At 36.5% G+C, this 27,558-nt stretch overlaps 1 protein-coding gene across 5 annotated transcripts in view; it reads right to left on the bottom strand.

The window, feature by feature from the left end:
* CTNNA2 (catenin alpha 2) overlaps positions 1-27,558 on the bottom strand; it is a 424,920-nt gene that overhangs the window by 157,316 nt on the left and 240,046 nt on the right. Inside the window, exon 1 of one of the 5 annotated variants that reach the window (XM_032444566.1) lies at positions 1,403-1,464. The exons of the other annotated variants lie outside the window; for them this stretch is intronic. The gene's annotated coding sequence lies outside the window, so the exon portion shown is untranslated. Of the gene's footprint in view, positions 1-1,402; positions 1,465-27,558 lie in introns of those variants that run through there. 5 annotated transcript variants of the gene reach the window in all.

Raw genomic sequence — 27,558 nt, forward strand, 5'->3', positions numbered from 1 at the left:
CAAGAAATCTCTCATTTCTAACAGACTTTGTTATTGATATGCATGATCTAAGTAGTTTATTATTTTTAGTTAAGCGTGAAGTGATATGTCAACAAAACCCACAAAATAAAGGAAACCGCATATTACAAGATCTAAAATATTGAACTCCTGTACAAAACAACTACTGACAGTTGTGTTCTTGTAGATATAATAACATGGCTAACAATTAAACAATATCTGGATGTTGTGTTGAGAGACATGGTTTAGTGAGAGCTGTTGGTAATAGGTGAACGGTTGGACCGGATGATCTTTTAGGTCTTCTCCAACTTTGGTGATTCTATGATTCTATCTCTTAGGAAACTGGGACAGGAAAGTATAATACCTTAGTCAAGTATAATACAGGAAAGTATATACCTTAGTCAAGTATAACCTCCCTGGATAGACTTAGGAATCCTCATATAAGCAGGCCTAGCAGAAGCCAGAAAGACCATTACAAAGTTTCTAGAACAGTATCTATCTAAAACAGATGAAGAATTTTACACAAAATTTTCAGACTATTTGAGTTGGTTAGCAAAAATGTCATCGGCTTTCTACAGCTCAGAGCACTACAAGACTAAATAAATCAAGAAACCAGGTAATGGTAAATAGAAGATGCTATGTGCAGTAATACAAGTTAACGCATAACCTCTGTGCTTTTAATACATATGAGCAAACAAATGAATATAAAAAAATGCTATGTAGCCTTTGAAATGAAAATAAATAAATAAATAAATAAATTCCCTTAGTTATCTTACATCTCAAATAACCTTACCTTGTCCTTTATTTTAAGATACCATGAATGATAATGGGATTAATAATTCAGCATATTCAGTCTGAATCTGCCTGATTTTCTTAGTAATTCTTCAGGCAGAATGGCAGTTGACATGACACATCTAGCATTTCTGACAAACCTACATCAAAATACAGAGCCTTGACTCTTTACCTTTGCCAAGAAGTAGGAGTATCCACAGGCAAAGAACCAAGTATCAGACACGACTTTTAAAAATACGGTATTGGTGCTTAATAAAGCACTGTCTATACCTGAACTTAGCATGGATAGTCAGCTTACATGATTATATTACTGGACTGATTCTGTCTGGTAGGTGATATTGCTGGACTGATTCTGTCATTGTTAAATATGATTTTTCAGCATAATTTTTTGGTACGACTTCCTCTCTAAGCATGGATCAATTGCTGTGTTTTCACAGAAAATGAATTTTGCTATGCCATTAACCTCTGAAATCATAATGTACGTAGATGAGTTGATTAAACTCCACACTGCAGGACCCTTGTAGGAAGTTAAGTAAATTACACATAGAAGGAGCTCACTTAGAATTCTTCCTATTTTGTTTAGGTTTTTGTAGCAAACTGGTTATTTCCATACCTGTCCTGAGAAGCTGGTTCCTCAACAAAGTTAGTTTTGAAGTCTGATTTCTAAAAGATTGAAAAGTATACCAGTAATATGAAGAAAACATAACCTTACAAGGAGATGATACAAGACAACCATCATGGCTTCACCAAGGGCAAGTCCTGCATGAACAGCACAGTGGCCTTCTATGATGACATAATGGCACCAGTGGACAACGGAAGAGTCACTGATGTCATCTCTATGAATGCCAATAAGGTCTTTGACACAGTCCCTCATAACCTCCTTCTCTCCAAACTGGAGATATGTGGTTTTGATGGATGGACTTTTCAATGGATAACAAATAGATTGCAAGATTGAAGATTGTACATAGCAAGTGCTCAACAATGGGTCAGTGTCCAGATGAAGATTGGTGTGAAGTGATGTAGGTCAGTACTGGGACCACTGCTCTTTAACATCTTTATCAGCAACACTGACAGAGGGATCAAGTGCACCACAGCACAGGTGTACTTGTAAAATGCAAGGCCAAATCTATCCTAATACTGGGATCCTAAATAACCTTATTGCTGTACAGTTTTGCTTTCAGTGGCCACCCATGTTAGAAAGTGGTTGATAACTAATAAAGGATTGTAGTATTCTTCTGCAACTCTGCGGAAGAGGTTGACTTTATCAGAAACAGATTTCATTGCATATCAGAGCCATCAATGAAGAAAAAAAAAAAAAACCCAAACCAAACCAAAAACAAAATTCGGCCATGGAAGAATGCATACATCCCATCAGATAGGACAGAAGTTTGCTAAAAATGACTTTGAACTCCCAAAGGCAGCCATAATTTCAGCAGCAGATTCCACCTAAATTACTGAAATCACCTCCAGCAAGGTCCTTTACCTCGGTTTGACTGTGATACAAGTTTCCACATCAGGGCTCAGGAGCTGTTACATTCTAAATTCATACCATACTTCAGAGCAATTTCTTCATGAAGTAAGCAATGTCTTCTGGAAGTATGGATTTGTTTAATGTTAAAAGATAAAAGACTCCCTTGTAATGAGGTACTGCCATTGCCGTATGACTGAACTAAACTTCACTGAATACTTTTTCATGTACAATACAATTTCAGCTCATCTAAATAGCCAGTAGAATTGCATCAAATGATAATCACGGGATCAGAATCCATACTCTAGACAAAAGTAGCTCTGCAATAAACATGTAGCTTTCACAACTAATGCAATCACTGAATCATAGAATCAGAGAATTACCCAGGTTGGAAAAGACCTTGAAGACCATCAAGTTCAACCGCAGCCTAACCATAGTACCCTAACTCTAAAAACCCTCTGCTAAATCATATCCCTGAGCACCACATCCAAGTGGCTCTTAAACTACATGTCTACAAAGGGTGAGGCAAAAAGTGATCAACTCAATTTGCAGCAAGAGACATTTGGTTTAAGTATTAGAAAGCATTTTCTAGCTCTAAATACAATTTGACACAGAAGCTGAAATACATTTTATTTGTGCCAATTTTTATTTTTGCATTTTAATCCATTATTGCAACTGAACTGTATCAGAAATCTTCCAAGTAACTGTCCACATTATACTGCTTTTTAGGAATAACAAGCACACTTTGTATTTAACACTGTGAAACTAACATCTCTTTTACTTACTGTCATCTCATCAATTTACTTAAACTTTTTTATATGCATAAATAACTAATGACACATAGAAAGCAGTGGAATATATCCATGCATGCATGCACATTCATAAGTTTTTGACAGCATACATACTGACATTTAATGAAATAGTTACATTGGATTAAGGTAATCTGCAGGGAACAACCCTAAAGCTGGAACATAGAAATCCATATACTTTGAATAGTACAAACACCTGTCCCATGCCAAACTCCTGAAACTGACAGCACTGGCAGAACATTACTAAGTGATGTCGAAAGTCAGAGTGAAAATTTGACATAGGAACAAGGAAGACACTAGTTTAATTTTGATCACCCACTGGTTTATAAATTGGATGTGTTTGATCTCTGCATTTTTCATTTACTTGTCATTTCAAGACTTTTTGTTCTTCTAGTAGTTTAAAGAAGAAAGATTGTCAGGAGAAAGTGTGGGTATCATTAACTCAGATTTTTTGTATTCAGAAAAAGAACTCATCATTCAACACTTCAAGATGAGTTCCTCAAATGGGATAGGGTACAGTTTAATTTGAAGATCACAGAATCATGGAATGGCTTGGGTTGGAAGGGATCTCAAAGCCCACCCAGTTCCAAGCCCTGCAGTGGGAAGGCTGTTAGTGCCTACAACACCTATCACTATCAGACCACATAAAAATTTACTTTCCCCATCTGCTTGTAAGTTCCCTTTAAGCACTGGAAGGCTGCAATGAGGTCTCTCCAGAGCCTCCTCTTCTCCAAGCTGAACAAGCCCAGTCCTTTCAGTCTTTCTTCATTGGAGAGGTGTTCTAGCCTTTTGATCATCCTCCATGGCCTTCCTCTGGACCCATTCAAACAGCTCTGCATCCTTCTTGCACTGGGGTTCCCAGGCCTGGACACAACATCTTTATATTTTTGCTTTCTAATATATTATATACTCCAAGTTTAATAACTCGTTATTTAGCCTCTAAAATGATAGAATAAAATAACTGAGAGCAACTGAAGAAGCTATTTTGCACATTTCCCAAGAACAAGGCAAAATCATTTGTATCATTCACAATGTTTGTTCAGTCTACTATCAAAAGCCTATGCTGATAAGGATTTTTCAGCACCTTCAGTGCCGAACTCTCTGCTGCTAATTATTTAATTCCAATCTGGAACTTTTCTGCTAGAATGTTATTCCAGAACTATTTTTCCTCTCCACAAGGAAAAGAAAACCTGTTTATTCCATTCTGATTTGCAGCAGCCTCCTACATAGTTCACACTGGAAAAACGGTAGCAATACTCACTTTCCTGGACTAAATAAAACTAGTTCACTCAATCTTCTCTCATCAGTCACACTTTATTCCAGGTTTTTGCCCTTATTTTTACCTCCCTCTTCAATCCATCTTCATCTTTCTTGCAGTCTGTAGCCCACATTGACACAGGACTTTAGCACAGGTCTTACAAATACAGGTGGGTAATACATTCTGTTTATACACAGCTGACCTGTGAATATGTTATTATGCACAACTCACCTACATCCTATTTCTACAGAACCTCTAATGCCTTAACCAACTGCAGGTTTTTTTACATGACAATGCATATTTTGTCGTGCAAGACTAAGAGTTGATCAAGAAATGTATTCAGAATTTTGTTTTCTTGCTTATAAATATTGAAACAGTGCATATACATGTTTATAAGTATTTTAAACCAAAACATTTTCCTCATCATATTCCATGTTCTATTTCATTAATAAGTCAATTGTACTCATCAAGTTTAGTCCTCTCAAAGCTTTAAATGCCTCAAACTCTTTTCCTTTAAGAAGCCACTTTTCTTTTAATGAAGCAACTCATTTGCCTAGATTGGTCACACATAAATACATTTGCACAAGCAGAGTCGTTAATTTATCTGCCTATTTCAGCAAGACACTTAAACACATTTCACTGGAGATATACTTTGAGTGACCAGAAATAAGTTAGTCAGCCAATATAAATTGATAAATTCTTCTACTCATAAAATACAGTCTGGAAGTATAATGTATCAGAAAGCACTTTCTAAAATTAATTTAAGACAATTTAGTTTCAGAAAATAGTTTAGTCATCAAAATGAAGATGTATCAGCTAAGACAGTACTAATCAGCATCAGTTTTAAAACGACATTGAAAATTTATTTATTGTTTATTATTTATTTATTTTTGCAATATGAAGATGAGTTTAATTTTCATATATTTCTGGATAATGGCAGCTCTGCTGACAGCACCACAGTGCTGTGTCTGGATGGGACCCAAGTACACTGACATTTGATGAACATTACAGAGCTCAAAGAAACTATATTAATTATTATGGAAAGTCAAAACTCTCTTCAGAATATGTCAAAAAAAAAAAAAATCAGGTAATTCTGTACTGCGTAGAACATGGGGTTAAATTATATTCCAAATATTAAGCACCAAGAGTTCTTATATGTCCATTTTAATTAAACAAATTAAAACACAGATCAGAAGTAATGCATTTTACAAGAATGTGAATATTCTGAAGAAGAGATGGTGAGTGAACTCAGTTGTTTTCATGCCATGATAGGGGGCCTACAGAAAGCAGAGGAGGACCTTTTTATAAGGGCAGGTAGTGACAGGATGAGGAGAAGTGGCTTTAAACTGGAAGAGTGTAGCTTTAGACTAGATATTTGGAAGAAAGTATTTACTGTGAGGGTGGTGAGATACTGGAACAGGTTGCCCAAGGAGGCTGTGGATGCCCCCTCCCTGGAAGCATTCAAGGTCCAGGCTGGATGGGACTGAAAGCAACCTGGACTAGAGGGATCTGTCCCTGCCTATAGCAGGGGGTTGAAACTAGATGTTCTCGCATCCAACCCAAATCATTTTATGATTCTGTGATTTCTATTATTGAAAGCCCACTACAACAAATGAAAAGACATCATGTATTAGCAAGCCTAAGATCAGCCTCAAAGTTAAACAGACACAAAAGTATCTTTTAAAACTTGCTGATGTTGTCGCTAATTCTCTGTGTTTCTCTCTCTATATATATTTATTTATTTCTGCTTATTTGATTGTTTGTTTTAAATTATCCTTTTCTGTTTCCAAGACTAAGGACTTTGGTCTCCTCACCATTGTTTTGTACTTTTATCTCAAACCAAGTTTATATGAAAGTACTCTTCCTTATTTTGCAGCATTTAAACTACTTTCATTCCACCACATTTCCCTCGACTGAAAACCTTTTCCCCCCATCTTATATTATTTTAACACCTGGCACCCATGAGTCTTGCTCAGCTCTCACTTATCTTCAATGTCTCCTCTTCCCGATTAGCAAAACCATCTTCACGAGTCCTCATGAAATGATCTCTCACTATTTTCCTCTACAGCAGACCTCATTTTAATTGCTCATATTTATCAACACCCTTGTTGTTTTGTTTTCTTCGTTTTTTTTCTAATTCTTTCTCTTTATTTGCAAATCTGCTGCATGCATTTCATGCAGATGTTTTGCTCACCCAAGACTCCCAAAACTAATTGTAAGACTTAAGTCTGTGAACACTGGAAGTTTTCCATTATGTAAATGAATCCAGAGAATTAATCTAGAGGTGTACTATGAATGAGAATACTTACATATATGCACTTATATATATGCGCACATATATATACTGGATATTCATTTTTGTATTAGTAACCAAATCCTGAGAATTCTTGAGTTTTTCATTGCAGTTACTCTTAAAAATGATTACTCTATGGGAGCTGATACAAATGCTGATTACCCCACTTAAGAAATTTTATTTTGTATATTCAGGATTAAATATATTTTTATGAACATTATTTTTTAACTACCTCATTTTCAGACTTTAGAGTAAGGTCTGCCAAGAGATTGAATTCAATCAATTTATTTGGGTTATCAAATGAGTAATTTCTATAAACTATGCTTCTATTTCACATAGACACTCCAAAACAGCAGCATCTCTTAGTTTCAATGCAATCATGAGCTGAATTATCACAGCCTTGATAATTTAATATTTGGTTTAGTACAAACAGGGTAAGTATGATCCCCCAATCTGTCACTGTCCTATAAATATATGTGTGTGTGCACATATGTAGGTGTATATAAATGTATATGTATGTATATATAGAAGCATATACACAAAGATAGGTAAAGATATTCCTACTGATTAATAATTCTGTTCTTGCTATGCTGTTTCCTCTTAGCCAGGCTAAACTTGTTGTGTCACTTGAATGACTTGTACTGTTTTCACGATTTACTGTTATCTGAATTCTTTGGAGTTCTTAAAATCAATTTTACCAGTGAAACTATGGGTCTGCCCACCACACTAAAATTAGAGTCTGTAGGATAAAAATAGAGAATACACTTTGTTTTAATTCCTTCATTATTTCTCTATTTTTATTTAGCCAGTAGTGCTGTTCTGCCTTTTGGTTCTGCCTATACAAATATGGAATCTTAGTGAATGCTAAGCAGTGATTATTAGGCAAAATTTGGCCAATATCACAAGCAGATTTCCCATCCAGATAATAATCCAGCTGCAAAAAACAAGCATGTGCTCCTTTCCTAGGATCTCTATATACCGGAACATTATTCTTTTTGACATGTCAGCAGCCAAACTAACAAGACATTGGTGACAAATGATATACTTAACCCTCCAGAAAAGGATCCTGACTTGTTCTCTAGGACAGTTTTCATTTTTATGTCTGAAAGACCAGACAAAAACATATTACCTTTCAAGGAAAGTGATGATGCAACAGCAACGTCTGGAAATGATTTTCATTCGTCTGGAGCGTTTTTGTCTTTTTGTTTGATTGCTTCTTGGGAAGGAAGGAGACATATGTAGACTATAATAAATACCTAATCTACAATGGCAAGATTGTCTTAAATTTCTGAAATGCTGTTTCCCTAATTCAGTAGGACAGACAGATTTGCTAGGTTTTTAACTTTCAAGGAGAGAAATAAGAGTCTGGAAAAAGCAAACTTGCACAGATGTCATTAATATGTTGATATAATGGTAAAGTCAAATGGAATAGGTCCAGACGAGACCTTTGGAGGCAAGTTAGTTTGTTCATTCTTTCCTGACCCTATGACTACTGGAGGACTATTTCCCTCTGAATATCAGAGTTTGCTCCAGTTACAAGTTTTACATAAACAGAAATGCAGGGAAGAAGTCTTGTCAAAGACTAACTTAGCAAGAGATGTCACTCTGTGAGGGAGTTAATTTTCACAGATGCATAAAAAATGAACCAGAAGATATCTGCAAAGTCATCTAGCCCTTACACAACTCCCAGAGAAGGTAACAATATGCTTCTATTGATTTCAGCGTAAGGTTTATTAATTCCATTACCAGAAAATTATGTTTAGCTATAACTAAGCTGGTCAAGGTAATTATATCCTTTGCTTTCACGGAGCCCTCGTTCTGTATGTGTCTTGACCTTCTTAATCAAGACATTGCTGATCTTCAGCTCTAACCTTTCTTTGATTCATCTCATTTCTCATCACTGAAACGAACAGTTACATAATCAACCTCAACAATTTATCTCCTTTTTTTTTTTTTTTTTTTTCATATCCGTGCCTTTCAAACACCTACATACATATCACATCCCCCTTAGTTGCTCTAGATTCAACGTTTTAACTAATTCTTCATGACAGGATGTTAGTGTTGAGGATTACTGAGCCTTAAACAGCATCAGGGATCGCCAAATGTAATATTCAAACATCTAATATTCAAACATCTTCCCCATTATTACATAGGAAAGTGCAGAAAACTGATTGTAGGGAGGGACTGATCCAGCTGCACTTATCTAAATTTCTGAGAACAGACTTCTGACCTCCTCTTTTGTTCTGTAAGGTTTGTTTGTTCTCCTTTGTTTTGAAAGGTGCAACTGCAATGAAGGCTTACATGAAAATTAAATTCTACCTTATTCATTGCAGCAAGAAAGGCTAGGAAACCAAGGTAAAGTAAAGAAGTTCTTGACAAATATGTGCAGCCTAATTTCCTTTTCTTTCAGTAACACAATGAAAATTATATGATGGTGAGGTTTATGGGAGCTTTTCAAGGGCTCCTGAAAAGTACAGTAGATACTTCAAATTTACTTTAGGAATTAGATTGTTTTTAAATACTGGACATGTGGATGAAAGAAATGTATGCTATTACAGGAACAAGAAACAGAATTGTGAAAATAAATTGGATTTATTATTAAAATCACTGCAGTGTATTGTCAAATGATTTTATATGTACATCTTGAGAAAACAGGATATATATATATGTGTGTGTGTGTATGTATGTATAAAAAAACAAACAAACTGAACAAGCCAGGCCACACAGGTGGAAAACTGACATAATTATTTTTCTTTTGTCAACTTCAGAACTACTATTATCAACTTGTAATTCAGCTGAGCTGATGATAGATTTCTTTTCATCATCACTGATTTATGAGCTTACCTTGTCAACATTTTACCCCTTCCCACATTATTTATACAAGCTGAGTATATATATATACATATATATATATATTTCCTCTCAGAACAAATAGTAGCACCTCAAGAAACACTACCAAATTGTTTAAATCCACAGCAAGCTTTTGAAATTAAACAGATTTTGGTTGGATGTGTTAGCTCAACCACTGAAACATTAGGAGATATTCAGAAAGTAAAACTAACAGAGCACCATAGAATAAGAGTACAAATATCACAAATGTCTTTCCCTTTTCTCAGTTTTCTTGCTCCAAAATTTGCATTGCCTCTTACAATGAACAACTTCATTGCGACTGCTCGTTAGAACCAGGTAAATCTGAATGGGTGTGAAGAGTACTTGCAAATCATGTGAATCTAAAACCTTTTCATGGTATGCAGTACTTATATATATATATAGTCCCATAGATATATATATATAGTTCCAGGTGGAATCTAATAAATTATTCTTCTTATATTTAAGTAAAAGGATTTTTGCAAAAGCAAATGAATGATTGGATCGGTAACCAGCACATCACTATTGAGCATATGGGTAATAAAATGGGCAGTAATTCATCTATTAGATTATCACATCAATCCAAACAGAGGTGTTCTATAAATATCTATCTCCTGTGATTACAAGATGTCAGCGGCTAATGAAATATTTCATATACCATGGTAAAAAAGTAAGATATTAATTAGCCACTGAAGTTAAAAAAAATAAAAAAATAAAAAAAAAAAAAATCAGATTGTTTGACTGATCTGCATGCAATCCTCAAAGAGCAGGATGATCAGAGCTCAGGGCCATAAGATACAAAGAGAATGGCCCCATAAATTAAATTCCAGAAGTTAAACCACACCAAAATGGAAAGAGGAATTTTGTACCATATGCTTCTTTTCAATCTGGAACCTTTTCAATCTTACATTTCAATTCATGGAATTTTACTGGGCTTCTTTATCTATCCCAGCCTTCAACCTCTCAAAATACTCAAATGGATATTCATCATCCAGCTCCTGTCTGTCCTTTCATTATCTCCTACAACATATGCAATTTTTTGACCTCATATCCTCAATAGAAAGGATAAGAGTTGGAAGACAGCATGTAGACATCTAATTATGATGCATTTATTAGAAGATAGTAAATGTTCTGTTATGAAATTGAGAAACAATAGCAAGTAGAAGTGCCATCCCGATTTTCAGATTAGCTGTATAATCAAGCTGTTTCTTCAAATGACCTCTCCTAATATAGCTTATTGTCAGTTTCCTTTCACTGCTTGTCCTTTAAACACCATTTTCTCTATTGTAATTCTTTCTTGAGTCAGGAGAATATATTTTTTCCCTTATTTGTCTTCTGTTGAAATTGTCAACACCTCTCATAGTACCAACTATCATTCAGTATCATTAGATAAAAGTAATTGAATGCTTATCTCTTCTTGAAATTTAAAGAATTTAAAGTCTCATTTTAATATGTCTGATTTTGTACTATGTATGATGTGAGCAAGCTTCTATAACACTGCTAGTATATGAAATCTCTTCAGAAATATCAGAATCACTTATTGCTTTCAACTGACTTGTCAAACATCATATTACCTCACCGAATCCGAAATGCATACAGGAATTAACTAATTATATTCAGATGGCAAGCACTACAAAAACCTGGTAACAAGCATATCATGTAGCGCTGTCTCAGGTACAGTGTCCATTAACAGAGGCATGGAAAAGTCCACTGCCTTTAAGTAGAAGTACTTGCAAGAAGAAGGGTATTTTAAATGAATAACTACTCAGGGTCCGAGTCCATCATTTGTATGTGCTCCTTTTTATTCTCAGCCCTACAGAGACAATTTAATTTACCTGTCTGAAATTCTGGAATAAAATAAAAAAGTGCAAATAGCTTATGTTGATGTAATTTATGGAACTAGTTTAGGAAAAAAAGAAAAACCAAACACATAATGTCAGCACAGGGAACTATTTTTATCACAGTATATTGTTTAACAACCCTTCACGGTCATCAAATTTAGTACACCTATAAAATGCAAGGCAGCAGCAGAGGATGAACCAGCAGTTTAAAAATACTAAAGAGACAAAAATTATCCAGTTTCCCATCTCCCTGATCCACTGTAATTGTTATTTCTGCATAGAAAAGAAGAGATGGGTATATGCTGTATTTACAAAAAGTCACCAGTTTTAAAATCTGTCAATTTTAAGCAGTTATTGTAATGAGAGCAACTGTTCAGAGGTGGAAGGTGAGTTAATGTCCTTAAGAAATATTTCCTTTTAAATTAAGCAGTAAAGTCCTTACAAGCCCCAGGTAGGGATTAACACCACTGAGTCCATGCAGTATGTTTGTGTCAACAAGGGTTACAAAGAAAAGATCTAGAGGGCCAAATTCATGCTTAATGCCATGAAAAGCTAGCTAAAATCCTAAGACAGGCAAAACAAAACAAACAAAAACAACCAAGCAACTCAACAACAAAAACAGCAAAGAACTGGAAACCTGTTCCAAGGAGCAATGAAGGAGATCCATTCCACACCCAGCACTGGATAACAACAGTATTAATGCTTAGCTGAGTAGCATTTAGCTACTGCTGCATACAGTAGACAGTAAATATTTACTCTCTGCTCTTACATAGTGTGTATAATGCCTGTAGACTCAGCACACAGCAAAAGACACCCAAATATAAGTGGTGCAGAGAAGAAATGTATAGGCAATCAACCAGGATTTTTCTCATCTTGGCAAGAAAATGTTTTCCTAATGATTCTGCTAGTGACAGAGCTGATGACCCATGATCTCATGTCACTGCAAGGATAATCTAATCTCAGCCAAAACACCACAATTTCAGAGAAAAATCATAGCCACTGTCAACTTTTTGCAGCAGCTTGATAAGTACTTACTCTACACAGACTAACAATTCAGTTTTGTTTTATGAATGCCATTTTATCTTCCACTTTGTGCTTCAACTTTCAAAACCATAACAAGCATTCCTGTATCTACTATTGCACTGAGAGTGGAGAACAATAACAGACTGTATTGCAGCTGATTTTTCATTCGAATGGAGACAGCATAGCACAAATACTGGTCACTACTCAGATTAAACATTCCTGCCAGATTGCTTTACAATCCCTCACTTAAAGCTGGATCAGCTGGTTGGGAGTTTTCTTATAGCAAAGACCGTAGATCGATTTTTAACAGCACATCATACCTGTAGCCTTTCGTCCTTCACTACTAAACCAAAATTTCCTAGAGGGTGTTCAAAAGTACTTTTCTGAGTCCTATGAATTCTCCTGTGGATAATTATGAACAAAACGAGAAAAGAGATGGTTATTCTGTCGGATGCTATGTTGGAATCATGAAAAACTGATCAGTGGGAAAAGTAAAGAAGGAATATCTAGGTTTCTAAATGACCCACTGGAGCCAGATTTTGCTGATTTTCATACAGAAGTCTAATGCTAGTTAATCACATACTCCACTTTTTCTTTTTCTTTCCTGTTTTTTTTTTTTTTTTGGAAAAGCACATCAAAGTGATAAAATCTATTTAAATCCAACAAAATATAGAAGACATAAAGCATTATCTACAGTAGAGTTCAGTTAGCTCTTCTGCTTAGATCTTCCTTTTGGCTGTAAGCGGGATTTCTACATAATGGCACTTATTACCATTGCCTTTCAGCAGCCTTACATTTATCTTTTCACATTTTGCAAAGATAAATTTGTTTTTAGTTCTGAGGGTCACTGCAAGATCAAAATGCCAGTGTTGATAATCAAAAGCCTGAAGTTTTCTGTGCCTGTGGATCTTGGTCTTCAAAACACTTACATAAAAATCAGCGCAAAAGGAACAGCATAGAATTTTACCGGTCCTTATCTGGAAATCCATCCAGACAACTTTGGCCAATTACAGTATAGAAAGAGACAGCAGTAATCAGAAATGCCATCAACCAGTGAATGCCAAATTTACAGATACACAAGCTGTGGACTAATCAGCCCTGAATTCTGAAGTTATCCAGAACATTCAAAACCATGGCACTTCTACCCATCTGTACCTGCTGCAGTCCCATTTCACTGTGTTCATATTTTCTACAAACTTTCACACTCCTCACATTGCTTATGTCATGAAATTATTTAACTTACCTTTTATGTTACAAATAATCTCAAAATGAAAATTAGAAACAAAATAAAATAAAAACGAAAACAGGAAGTAAGCATAAGGCAGCTCAGGATTTATAGCTGAAGTCAGCCTGGATGTGAGAACTAGCAGAAGTTATGATGAGAAAGTTGTTGAAATATAATGCCCTTTAAAGATCAACTGAAATTGGAAACATGAGGATAAAGAGCTAGCTCCTTTGCCACCTTGTTTTACAGTGTTTTGAAATATTCCCTGGATTCAAAGCTTCCATGAGCCAATTTCAGAGTTAGAAATCAGAAGCCATGTGAAGGGAATAACCATCTGAAATTCAGATAAATGAGCGAGTTGACTTTACTCATTAAAATGGGCAAGATATTTATGGCATAAAACCATCACACTTCGCTTACTCATCATCACCATTATTTACTTTTTCTAGACCCATCCATGATACTGTCTCCTGAGCTAGCAGGTGACAACAGAGCTCTTCCAGGAAGACAAATTGATCTACAGACGCTTGCTTTTTCCATACTCAAAGAAGACACATAAACAACAACGCCAAGAACTCCTACATAAATCAAAGAACTCAATAAGTTCTCCACCTGCATATTTTTCTAATGTTAACTTAAAAGAAGCTACATTCTTTCATAACAGAAAAAGGAATTATTTGTATCTGCTAAAGACTTGAAAAAGAAAATTAAGACCATAGGTAGCCACAGAATTAATTACTGGAATTACTATTTTGTGTAATTTAGAGAATCCTCATTTATCAGTATTTGACATTTTTGCCATGAATTTTCTTCACTCTCCTGAGGACAGTCTCTGAAAGGAGGAAGACAGACATAAAATCATTCTGACAGAGGGCAGAACAAATAGTTCTTCTGTTTGTAAACCACTGAACCTTTAATTGCGTACACAAACCAGAAGTTGCAATGGGAAACACTAATTCCACACCCTTATGATTCATGCAATTATTTCAATTTCCAGGTTCTAACTCATGTATCAGTTCTGCCACAGCAAAGTCTGGGTTTCCCACATCCCACAGTCATTCTGTATGAAAAGTGCAGTGAGGGTCTGTGCTTCAAAATATTTTTATACACAAGAAACCTTCATGACTTAAGAAAAGGACTTTTAGCCTGAGTTTTCTGCAATTTATCTGGTTTTTAACTAAACACACACATGCATATGCATGCAGACAGAATAACAAAGGAAACATGCAAATGAGAGGCAAACCACAGTGCAACATATTCAAGTACGATTTGATGAAAAAAGATTATATCCATTCTTAGAAAAAAAACACTTCATTAATATTAATATAAGCCCAGAGAACTGCGATTCTTAATTACAAGACTAATCAGGCAGCAAATTCTTGGATACTTTCAGTAAACTATTCAGATCATCAATGCTGAAAGCTCTTGTGGCTGAGATGTTGGGACAATCCATTATACACAATAATGGCTTTTCAGCTCCTATGCTTTCTTTTTAGCTGAATCTAAGCATCTGGAAAGAAGGAGAAGATCAGAGCATATTCTGGGAAAAGCAGACTAGAGAACTGTGTGAACTGAAGAAAATAAGGGTTTCCTGTACTTTGCAACTTTCTACCATTTGCTGAGTGTTTTCTTTATATGGTGCATGCATTTCACAGTCTAGACATTTTTAACAGTATAAACAAGAAAAAAACACCAAAAAACTCAGAATGATAGAATGAGGTTAGAATTAGGTTGGAAGGGACCTTGAAGATCATACAGTCCCAACCTCCTTGCTTTGGACTGGTTGCTCCCCACCAAATCAGGCTGCTCAGGATTCCATCCAACCTGGCTCTGAGCACCTTCATGGATGGGACATCGACATCCCTTTGATTAGCAGTAACAAGGTCTCACCATCCCAAGTGGCAATTTTCCTCCTGACATCTTACCCAAATTTCCTTCTTTTAGTTTAAAACCAAGAGAGCTTCTCAGGTGGTAACTGGCAAAGTGGTAACAGAACTGAGATAAAAATGAGATGTATAACCAAACCATAATCCGATTTAACTGTTTCAAAATGCTCTTACCAGTCCTCCAACCCACACATCTCTTTTCCATTTAACTCTGGTGTCAGATACCAAAGGGATTTCAGTTTTACACCTTCTAGAAATAATTGATTTAGGATGAGCAAATGTCTGATTTTAAGCATAGCGGTGATAACCAGGTGTGGATGAAATCCTCAGAGAATTACATATCCTCTGTATGAATAAAAAGTGACTTAAGGGAAATTTAACCTGGAAACCGATTTTGAAGGCTGCTGAGGAGGACGTCCATCCTGATACATCAGTCATACCAATGTCATTCTTGAAAGGAATTACAGAAATCTAAGGAATGTATTGAAGACTGCAGAGAGAAGTCATTTGCCCATACTCAGACATGTTCCAAAGTGTTTAAGAAAGCTCTAATAAAACAGAGACACTTAGTAGCCATGTTTAGGTTAAACAGCACAATAAACAATTAGCAGAAGAGAAAAATTCAATATAAAGTGTAAGGTCTAGCAACCACACACCCTGTTGCTTACTGGTGCATGCCACAGATATGATCACTAATTGGGCTGATAAAGATTGAGTGTTGCTGAACCAGATGCACAGTTACTTATTCTCATCCACACTTCACCCACGCTCATGTTTTCTTTTCCATTCTCACTACCATTCTCACTCTTCAGTGGATCTTTTCTCACCCTGTAATTCCACATAAATATTTCCCAGAAGATGCTTCAGAAGTGTGAAAAAGAAATAAAGAAAAACCAAGAAAGCTAACCACTCTAAGTACTAATGGAAGTACTTCATTTGCAAAGAAGGCCTTTTTTTCCCACACAACTTAACTAGAGTAGTTGTTAAATACTTCATGCATCAGGACCCTGCCTACAGCTCACAGTAAATACAATTTCATCTCAAACAGCCCTCTAGTAGCTTTGTTTTATTAGCAAATAATATATATCATTTACATATTCCTGGAAGGAAATTAATCAATTAGCACTGATCCATTTGAAAAGAATGGCAATTGAATTAAGAAATGAGTTAAATAGTCAATTGTAAAATTCAATACTAAGATTCTCTGCCAGACTTTAAAGGTTTAAGGAGTGCTCTAAACCTCTTCCATTCAGAATCCTAAGAACAAAATTAGATTAGAATCACAGAATCATTAAGGTTGGAAAAGACTTCTAAGATCACCAAGCCTAACCCCAAACACATCCCCACCATGCCCGCTAACTATATCCCTCAGTGCCGCATCTATAAAACTTGATGAACACCTCCAAGAATGGTGACTCCACCACTCCCTGGGCAGTCTGTGCCACTGCACCATTACTCTTTTTGAGAAGAAATTTTTCCTAATATCCAACCTGATATTCTAAAATGTCTTTTAATAATGATTAGGGAAACAAAGCGAATGTGATTTTATTTTATTTTTATTTTATATAGAGGGAATGGTGTACTTGTAAATTAATTAGATGTGACTAATACATGAAACCAGTCTGACTTCTTCAAATAAATTCAATTTTTAGGGTTAAAATGAACTTCCTCCTGTAAAGTTCCTGACTGTTAGGAACTCTGTGAAAAAAAACACATATTTTGTTTTAAATTACATAATACATAAAGCCATGACATTCAGTTCATAAACTGCACAGATCATAGGGAAAATTAAAAGAGATTTTCAAACAAATGACCTTCAGTTCTTAACCACTTAACAGAAGTTTAAGTGAAATTACATACTCCTGATACCCAGACACCATTAATTTTATGAAATACACACTTAATTAAAACATTTACAAGAAATGCAGAACAATTTGACATTCATAATTTTTGGAACTCTAGAAATTTGGGAGATAAGATAGCATGCTTATGAGTATCATATATATAATGCTGGTAATCTTTTAAAGTATTCATTAAAATCTGTGATGCAATTGTAGACAAACAAAACAAAAACAGGCTATTCCTAAATATGACCTTCAGTAAATCAATCAATAAAATATCATAAATGCACTTCATTCCCAAGGCTTATTGGTGGGAAACAATGGTAAACACCACGTATTGTAATTTACAATCTTCATGCTCTCTGAGGATAAATTGTAAAATGTCATCCTATCAAGATCATTTCCTACTGAAGTATTGGTGCATCAAGGCTTGAAATCAAATACTGGTCCTCTGGTCAACACACCATTTTTCTTTCTAGCATATCGTTTGGTCAGACTGTAGAAGTGTGATCTTAAAAACTGAAAAACTCTGAGTCATAAATTACTCTACACCTTGCCAGCTGGAGAGGTACTAGAATAGCCAGAAAACTTCACTATTTGATCCAGTTTAACACCAAAATGAGAGTGTGTTGGATCCCTGGGACGTACACGGATGCTTAACTTGAACTGGATGGCTCTACCACAATGTTTTTATCTACATGCAACAGTATCAAAATGCAGTAGGAATATTAATGAGCTAAATTAAGTGCAAGAAATTAAATGATGCTGATAATATCACACCTTTACATCAGCTAACTTCTGCTTAACATTCACACTGAGTTAAAGGAAGTAGGTGGCAAAAGCTATTCTCTGTATCAAGCACGACAGTTTTCAAAACACAAATGACCTTCTCTGATAATGAATTCAGACTGAGAAGTTCAGAAATAAAGTATTTTTCAGACATCAGTGCCGCAGAATGCCTTTTGTTCACATTCTAATTTTCCATTTGCCATGGGTCTATTAAAAATAAATAAAAAATAAATACAACACAACAAAAGAAACAAATAGAAGAGATTGTAATATGTATGGCAGATAGAAAACAGATTGGGTTTACACTGGTAAATAGTAACTCGTCTTTCTTACTCGCTTCCCATGTAGTTTTACAGGAATGTGAAACTACATTTGCTGGGATGTGCTTGAATTGTCATGTATCTAAATTGAAGGATTCACTGAGACTGCTCACATTGATTTAACTCTTGAGTTAAAACCCTAGAGGAGAAAAGTAACAAGCATAAATGCCATGTCCCACTGCTGCCTTCTCTGAGCCTTCCCTGAGCTCACATAGGCCGAAGGGAATATATGAATACCAAGATGCTTAAAATGCCTGACTGTAGTTTAAGGCAAGCTGCATCTGATTTCTGGACATGCAAAGCACCTCAACAGTACCAAATGACTAAAGCTGCCTGAAAACGGAAACTCAAAAAAGTTAAAAACTAAATCAGAAGAAAGGTGCTGAAAACGTAACTCCAACTGAAAATGCTGGCTATGAACCCTGGGCTGCTTCAATATGCCACAGTCGGTTCTGACATTTCACAGACATTAAATGTGAGCTTTGCTGGACAGACACAATAAATAGCAATAAACTGCAAATTTTTATTTTTCCCATTTTACTCTAAATCACGTGTTGCTGTTCATACATTCACTGAACATCTTATGCAGGGCAATTTTGTACTTCTACAAATAGACTGTCAACATCAACACTGGCATAAATGCTAATATATAATGCACTATGAAACGCTGCATCAACAGCTAAATTGCAATTGCAATTATATGCACATTCCAATGACTTTTTTTATCTGTTCTTCATATCTTGAAAGTCACATTCATTCCTCATAGCCCTGTATATGTTGCCACACCTGATGTAATCCATTTGTACTGTTAATATTCCTTCCATGCAAGTATTTCATGACCTGCAAGGTTATGGGGTTATCAGCACAAAAATATGTTATTGACTGCCATCATACTTTAATTCATTGGTTTTTAAATGCACTTAAGTGTTTCTCAATAAGACTTTTCATCCCCAAGGGCATTCAAAACTTGCCCAGATAACACCCTGAGCACCCTGACCCAAGATGACAGAGTCAGACCAGAGACCTTCAGCACCCTTTCCAACCTACTTATTCCCTGTCTCATTATGCTTCCAGGAAAAACTAAATGGGAAGCAGAAGACTGAGTTGTCCAGTCTATCTCTGTGCTGGGTTCTCTCTGAAACAAACACAGTGGCACCTGACTTTGCTTTGTATTTTCGTGACTTACTTGCTTTCATAACAAAGTTTCACCTGTGTGTTGTTTGTTTCTTTGTTTTTCCCCAACCTACTACTTTTGTTGCATTGTAGAAATCGAGATGAACTCATCCTGCACTAAAGTTCCATTTATAGCTCCCAGTTCTTCATATTTGGAGGTATTTCATTTGCTCAGATCTGCTTTTCTCAGCATATGATTCACATATAATCAAAGTTCTGCTTCTAATTGGAGATTTGTTAACATTTTCAAGGCTGTTCCCAGACAGCACAGTTCTAACAGTGCAGAGTCTAATCTTATGCTTTTTTATTCCATACAAGAGGACACTTAGAGATCCTTATGAACAATCATTCTATCCCAGTGAGGGTAAGCATCATGGAAACATGTGTAATTCCTTTATATTATTTTCTCATCCTATTACACTCTCTCCAAAAATGAAGTAGAAAATCCATAATTCTGAACTTACCGTTTTTATTGCCTCCATACATTTAGAACTTTCATGCCCAGTGACTCCTGGCTGTAATGCTGACAGGCTTTGCTCCTAGATCAACTTTCCTCTCTTGTTGTGGGATTCACCCCCATACTGCCATCTAGGAGCCTCTGTGCCAGTGCTCTGTAACAGGGCTCTGGCAGAGATGCTGCAACTGAAGGTCACCATCAAAACTCAGAGTGACTTTTCCTTTTCCTCCTCCAATCTTTTATTTCCTACATCTGATCATTTCCCCAGTTTTAAGATAGACTGCTGTACATGCATAATTTAAGAGATATAAAAAGCTCAGACAGGGAACAATAGGGAGCAAATATGTTTAGCTTCAGAATACTTGGTAAGAAAATCTCTAATTTTGGAAGGGTTCTTATTTTTTATTAATTAATTGTTTTTTTAATTCAAATTTAATTTAAATGATTTCACTGTGCAAAGGGAGGACAGCTTCTCACACATGAGGGTGAAAATCAGCAACCAAAGATAGATGAAATTCAGGAATCACAACTGTTATCAGAGATGAAGTAACAAGGAACTTTCTTCTAAACAATATACTTCTGTAAACCATAGTGAATTACCAGCATGGCCCCAGCTGCTCTTTTATTACCACATGTACCTACAGTGGCAAAAGTCAGAGTCACCCAGAGCACTCCTGAAATCAAGGTCATTTGTGATGCTCTAAATGAAACAAGATCAGAACCACGCAGTATCACCAAACCCTACCCATGTCTGAAAAGAGTCTCACTATGTTTATGAGACTTGAAGTAAGAGCAATAATTTTATTGCTGGAGGAAGATACATTATTTCATCATTTGTAAGTTATAAGTACATCTTACTTAAAATCAGTTACAACTTCCTACTGGTTTTTCCCACTTATTTTTCATAATGATAATGCAGCAGTGAGCGGATACATTTGGAGGAGCATGTTCCTATTATTCCACAATGTTCAAAAAGACAAACTCTGAAATGGAGTTTACTACTTTCACTATTTAACTATTTTATAGTTAGAGTTCATTTAGAAGCAAGGAGCGAGACAATATTATTTTATAAGACTATATGACAACAGCAGTGGAACTATCACCACCAAACATCTCAGTTTATCTTTCATCATCAAGAAAATAAATTTAAAAAAAAAAACAACAAAACAACAACAAAACAACAGAAAAGAGCAATAAAAGTAAAGCTTATCCTCATAAGGTAATTTAAGTATTTCTGGAGTAGTCAAAGTGAAATTATCACTACTGAAATTAAATGATGATGACTGTGATTGCAATATATTTCTGATTTAAATGAATTACTGAGAATACTTCAGCTTTAAGTAAGAATCTTGAGACAGAAATGTATTTTTTAATAAAGAAAAACCTCATTTTATTACCAATTATGACGAAAACAGAGAAAATATATGCAAAAGTGTGGAAACAGTGTCTGGCCACGTGAGAGGACTATAGAAACATTGTCTCAGCATGCAGGGATGCCACAAGGAAGGCTAAGATTCACTTGGAATTAAATCTGCTGAGGGAGGAGATGGACAAAAAGAAAAGTTTCTTTGAGTATGTCTGGAAGTTGGTGGCCCTGCCTGTAGCAGAGAGGCTGGAATCATAAGATCCTTGGGGCTCCTTCCAACCCAAGCCATTCTATGATTCAATAGCAAAAGGATGTCTAAGGAACATGTGGTCCAGCTGCTGAATGAAGTGGGTGACCTGGCAATGGAAGACAATAAGAGGGTGAAGTTACTGAGACCCTTCTTTGTTTCAGTCTTTTCTACTAAGACTGCCCCTGGGGAGACCCACAGCTGGAAATAAGAGGGAGAGTCTGGGAAAGGAAGACTCCCACTAAGTCAATGAAGATCTGGTCAGAGATCATCTAGGCAAACTCAATGCATTCAAACTTATGGGACTTGGTGAGATGCATCCACCAGAGCGGGCAGAAGAGGTTACCAAACCGCTACTTATAAGTTTTGAGAGGTAGTGGAGAATGGGAGAGGTGCGTGAGGGCTGGAGGAAAGCCAAAGTCACTGAAAATAGGTCTACAAAAAGGAAGTTCCATATGAACAAGAGTTAAAGCTTCTTTGATGGTTACAGAGCACTGGAACAGGCCACCCAGAGAGGTTCTGGAATGTCCTTCGCTGAAGATATTCAAACCCATCTGGATGCTTTCCTATGCAGCCTGCTGTAGGAAACCCACATTAGCATTAGGAGGGGATCTTCAGAGGACCCTCCCAACCCCTACGATTCTGTGAGACGGTAAAACACAGATAAATAAAGGTGGACGGAAAAATAAATAAATAAATAATTAAATAAACATACTGAGGTCTTTAAACTAAATTCCAACATCTGTTTTCACACTGTTTTTCTGCAGTACTATTATAGATCTCTTAGTTGGCTAACCTCCTGTAAAATAAAACAAAATAAGCCTCTTTTTTTTTGTTTCAATATATACTTGACTTTCTCCTCTCTCCTTTTTCTCCCCCTGACAGCTTTTGCCCTGTGGCCCAACCAATGCAGCACTGAGGCCTCCCTGCTCTCTCTATTGGGATTTCTGCAGCGTGTGCACCAGCATCCTGGATTGAAGTGGAAAACAATGGTCATTGTGGTCCACAGATTGCAGCTTCTTATGTGGCTAGATTTTAACTCTGAACTACATAGTTTATTTTAGAAAATGTGCATCACATGGCAAAATTGTAGGCATTACCTGGATAACAAAACAAAGATTGCACTTCTGGCCACCAATGGGTTTCACAGAACATCCTGACCAGTTTTTCATCTCCCTTTCATCAAACAAAAGTAAACAGAGATCATCAGCCTAATCTTACTGCTCAAAGAGCCAGCCCAGCCTAAAGATTTATGATGGAGAGGATATTACATGGGAAAGATAAATTGATGAAAGTCCTGCCTGGTTTTTGCAACTGACTGAACACCAATTTAGTCAATAAAGTATTTAAGCCCTCAGTGCTGTGCAGGCTGATGTAAGATTAATTTCTGAAAGTCTTTCACATTGTAACAAAGTCTTTAATTTATTTTCACTCCAGGCATCACAGCCAGCACAAGCGGAAAAAAAACATTTTCTCTAGTTATTTTTTTTAATATTGAGTCTTTTGGAGCCTGGTGGGCCAGCAGAATTCACATTTCCACCTACTGCTTTTATATACATCCACTATGCACTGAGCCCTGAAATGCTGACTCAGGGAAAAGTCCACCCTTAGCACACACTAAATAAACAGGAACCTCAACATTAGGCTCAGATTTACTCGTGGCAGCGACAACTGAGTCAGCGTAGGGAAAGTTCAGAATTTAAGACACCTGGGTCTTAGGACCGATGGGATAACCTTATGGGTTTGCAGCGTCTCATGCATGGTAATGTGGCACTAAGACTATATAACAACCTCAAGTAGAAAATGAAGATGGTGTTGTCGAATTTAGAAAGGCTTGTGAAGATTAACTGCAGCCTCATGATTTTAGATTGAAGGCCACTTTCTGTACTGGGTGTCCAACACCAAACTCATTCCTGTTTAAACTGTGTATATGGCACACATACAAACACCCACTCAAATACAAAATGGAACAGAAATGAAGACATCTATATGCCATTACACTATAAGTTACTGATTTAAGTATAGATCCTTTGAGGTGGCTCAAGGCTTTGAGCCATGGCAGAGAGGATGGAACTGAATGGGCTTTAAGGTCTCTTCTAATGCAAACCATTCTAGGTATGTTTGGTATGACCTATGTTACACACAGGTTATTTGTCAAAAAGTTCCAAACTTTTAACTTCTGTTGGACTTATGGGGGAAAGTAAATGCTATCAAAAGGCCATTTAGAAAAGAAATTGGTGTTCTGAACTTTCCATTCCTTTGGTGCTCTTCATGAATGCTTTTGTGCCATAACGCTTCTGTGCCACCAAATGTAAAATAATCAGCCTCCACAAGCATCCAAGGGTATTATTATAATCCCAAAGCAGCCCATCTGCTCTGCACTCACACCAGCCACTCTGTTGACTTGGAGACTGAACGAACTGTATCTATGAGGTGGCTGCACCTCTGAGCTGAGTACCAACCCAGTTCCGTGGTGTACCAGCACAGCAGCACTGGCTCCTGGGGGTGGATATCACATATAGCACAAGAGATGACAACATCACTGAAGCTGTTCTGGGACATACCCTGTCTGTATGTTCAGTGGGGTTTACTCTAGGATATTTAACAATGTCTGTTTTGCATTTTGATTAAGATAACACAAGCTCCTTTAGAGTAAATTTAGCACAATTTAATAAATGCAAATCAATGCTTACATCGAATTCTCTCCTGTATACTGCATCAGAATTACTTTATTATTTTCCAGAAAAGCATTTAAATCAGTACTATCAAAAAACTTGTGTGAGATACAGATGTGCAAACAACACTACCTTCCACATTTGCCATTTGCATCGCAATCCAAACACTGCACTTGTTAGAACTCATTCTACTGAAGCTGCAGAACTCCTGTAGCAGCTACATAAACAGAAACTCAAGCATGGCAACATGGATTGGCTTCTTGAGTTGTCCACTGATCTAAACAGTTTTAAGCATTTTTTGGAAGATCACGTATGTACTGAATGTAGGAGCTAGAAGGATATCAAAGCAAAGATTAGTCCAGACATCATCTTGATGTGATGTATATATTTATAAGTCCAAGAGTAATTCTAGCTTCAGCACCCAACCCAATCTGCCACTCCACTGCATGTAAAAGCCATGTTCTCAGGCACAAATTGGCCTGTAGGTTCTGCTGGTGGTAAGCAGAACTGCTTTGCAAACCCCATCTGCTCAGAGGTCAGGACTTCATTATCAGAACCAATAAACGAGAGATTAAAATGGATTCTGGCCAATTGAGCACATCTGCCATAGAGGAACATCAACCACCAATAATTCCAGGGGAAATGGGTTATTAAATGATGTTTCTCCAGAGGTAGAAAGACCTGAAAGGCACAGCAGTACCTCAGCTGCCTCTCACTAGGACAGATCTTCCTGCTCCAGCATCCCCACAAATATCTTTGTATATGTTATAACTCACTGAGATGACTTTCGTGTCTACCCTGGAAAGAGGCAGATTTATCACTAAATCAACACAAAACTTACTGGAACAACACTTGCTTACTTTAAGATCAGACTCCAAAGAGTCTCTGAGTCTCTTCACAGTGACCCATAAAGAAATTTTAAAAGTACCTTGAGTTAGATTTAAAAAAGAAAAAAAGAAAAAAAAAAAGAAAAAAGAAAAGAAAAAGAAAAGTGGAATAACAGCCTTAAAAGGCATAATTTCCAACAGGAACACAAGTCATCTGATAAACACAAACCTTTATGTATCCACCAAGCTGTTGGCCAAGCACAAGCATTCTGATAAGCATCTGATGCTGCAAATGGTGCTTGTGGAATTTTATTATTTTCATTTCCTTCAGTAAGGCTAAGAACTAAAATGTACTTTTATTAGGGAACAAAACTTGACTGTAAGATATGTGTTTCCTTAACCTTTGTCTAACCACAAAAAGAAGGAAGGCAATTTTCATATTTTTCTTTCCTGGCACTTTGAAGCAACTGTTAAGACAAGCTTCAGCTTCCCAATACGTGTGTGACTCAAAAGAACATTTACTTAGACTAACACGGAAGAACATCTGAGTTGTATGGTGAGGTGAAGCTTAACATAATTAATTTTGTATCAATTTTAGTGATGAAATTTTGCCGTGAGAAAGACAATGCTAACAGCCATCTGCAAGAAATACTCTGTTCTGCATCAAAAAACACTGCTTTCCTTTTATTTATTTATTTATTTATTTATTTATTTATTTATTTGTTTGTTTGTTTGTTTTCGTTAACGTAGACTGGTACACAAGAATCCTCACTGAAACACAAACCTGAATTTCTTAGCATTAAAAATAGACCCAAATGGCATATTTATAATACTACATCTTGCACCCTCAAGAAGTATCAAAGTAGTATCCAGTAGAAAAGTGCAGAGGCTGAAATAGGTTTTTCCTCTTTCCACAATCCTTCACGATACAATAACTCCGCTACAGAAAGGTTTCGTGGCACACTGCTGCAGTGAATGCTAAAGGCCACTAGGTGTCACCTACCACTACATTTCCAGAGGGACGATGAGCGGAGTCTACTACAGAGTCTCGCGTTAATATTTCTACATATTAGTGACTCCTTGTCTTAAGTTCTCAGGTCTCTATACAACTCCATTATGTACGTTACTTATGCTGGAGGTCGTTGGCACTGCCTGTGGCAAGAGGTTGGAACTTGATGATCCTTGGGGTCCCTTCCAACCCAAGCCATTCTGAGTCTATGATTATGCACATCTGTTATTACGACCACTGTCACTACTCTTAATTAAGCTAATTTTGTAAGAAAACGTGTTTTCTTCAAAGCATGGAAAGCTGTCAGCATTCTCAGGGAAAAAAAAAATAAATTAATTAAAAAAAAAACATATTTCTGTCTCCACATCTGAACTGACTCCAGAGGAAAACAAAACCTGTTCCAATGTCTTATTCTGTGACATTCCTTATGCCTGAGGTGCTATTTCTAGACAAATGCACCGTTTCTGAGAAACAGAAATTACTGTCGTTTTTATAATAATTCTACCCTCGAGGTAAAGCTGAGGGCTTACAAAGCGATGTGTATTTCTGCACGTACTGACAGCATCATCAAAATGGTGTTGCTGAGAGGCTGATATTCATTGCATAAGTAGCTGGAACAAGTGACTGCAAAAACAGCAGCAGGCCAGAAACACTGAAGCATTTATTACTAGCATTCTGACTTCCTAAGTGTACTTTAAGACAGTGTTTATAGCATGTAACAATTCTAACTTTGGTCATTACAAAAGCAAATAAGCTGTTCAGGTGAGATTTGAAAGCAACAGCAAGTTAAAGCTGCTTTTCAGGTGTACGATGGGGTTCATGTATCAGCCAGTAATGATAGGTATCATTACTGCTGTGGAAGGCACTGATAGAGCAACGTGATAAAAATATCAATCCTGTTTGAGATTTCTAAACCCCACACATAAGTACTGAAAGCAAATTGCTGTCAGAGTGCTCGGAAGCACAGGGCTGCCTATGCAAGGAATGGAGCCCTGAGGAAACTGCTGTGTTTACAAGAGCAAATAAAAGCAGAAGGGCATCATATTATGAGCAGCCAGTACCTCCAGGAGAAGCACCAAGGAGCAGCAAAGACTGATTTAAGCTATAATGCAATTCTGGCCCAAGAATAACTAGAGACACTTGTTCTGATAATCAATTAATTTAGTTTAATTTAGAAAAGATGAATAATCCTTTAAAACTTAGTGTTTTTGAAGTCACTCCTCAGTTGGGAGTAGTAACTGATCAATTGGTTTTAAGGGGGATGTTTCTCAGTTTATCAGAGCTATAGAACATGATTCATTTTGGAAGAAGTAAAGAAAAATAACCAACACAATGATTTTCTGAAGAAAATGAGCTAATATTAACTTCTTATACACACTGTTGACATAAGCCAT

Source organism: Coturnix japonica, chromosome 4 (genome assembly GCF_001577835.2).
Source record: "Coturnix japonica isolate 7356 chromosome 4, Coturnix japonica 2.1, whole genome shotgun sequence".
Classification (NCBI taxonomy): Eukaryota; Metazoa; Chordata; class Aves; order Galliformes; family Phasianidae; genus Coturnix; species Coturnix japonica.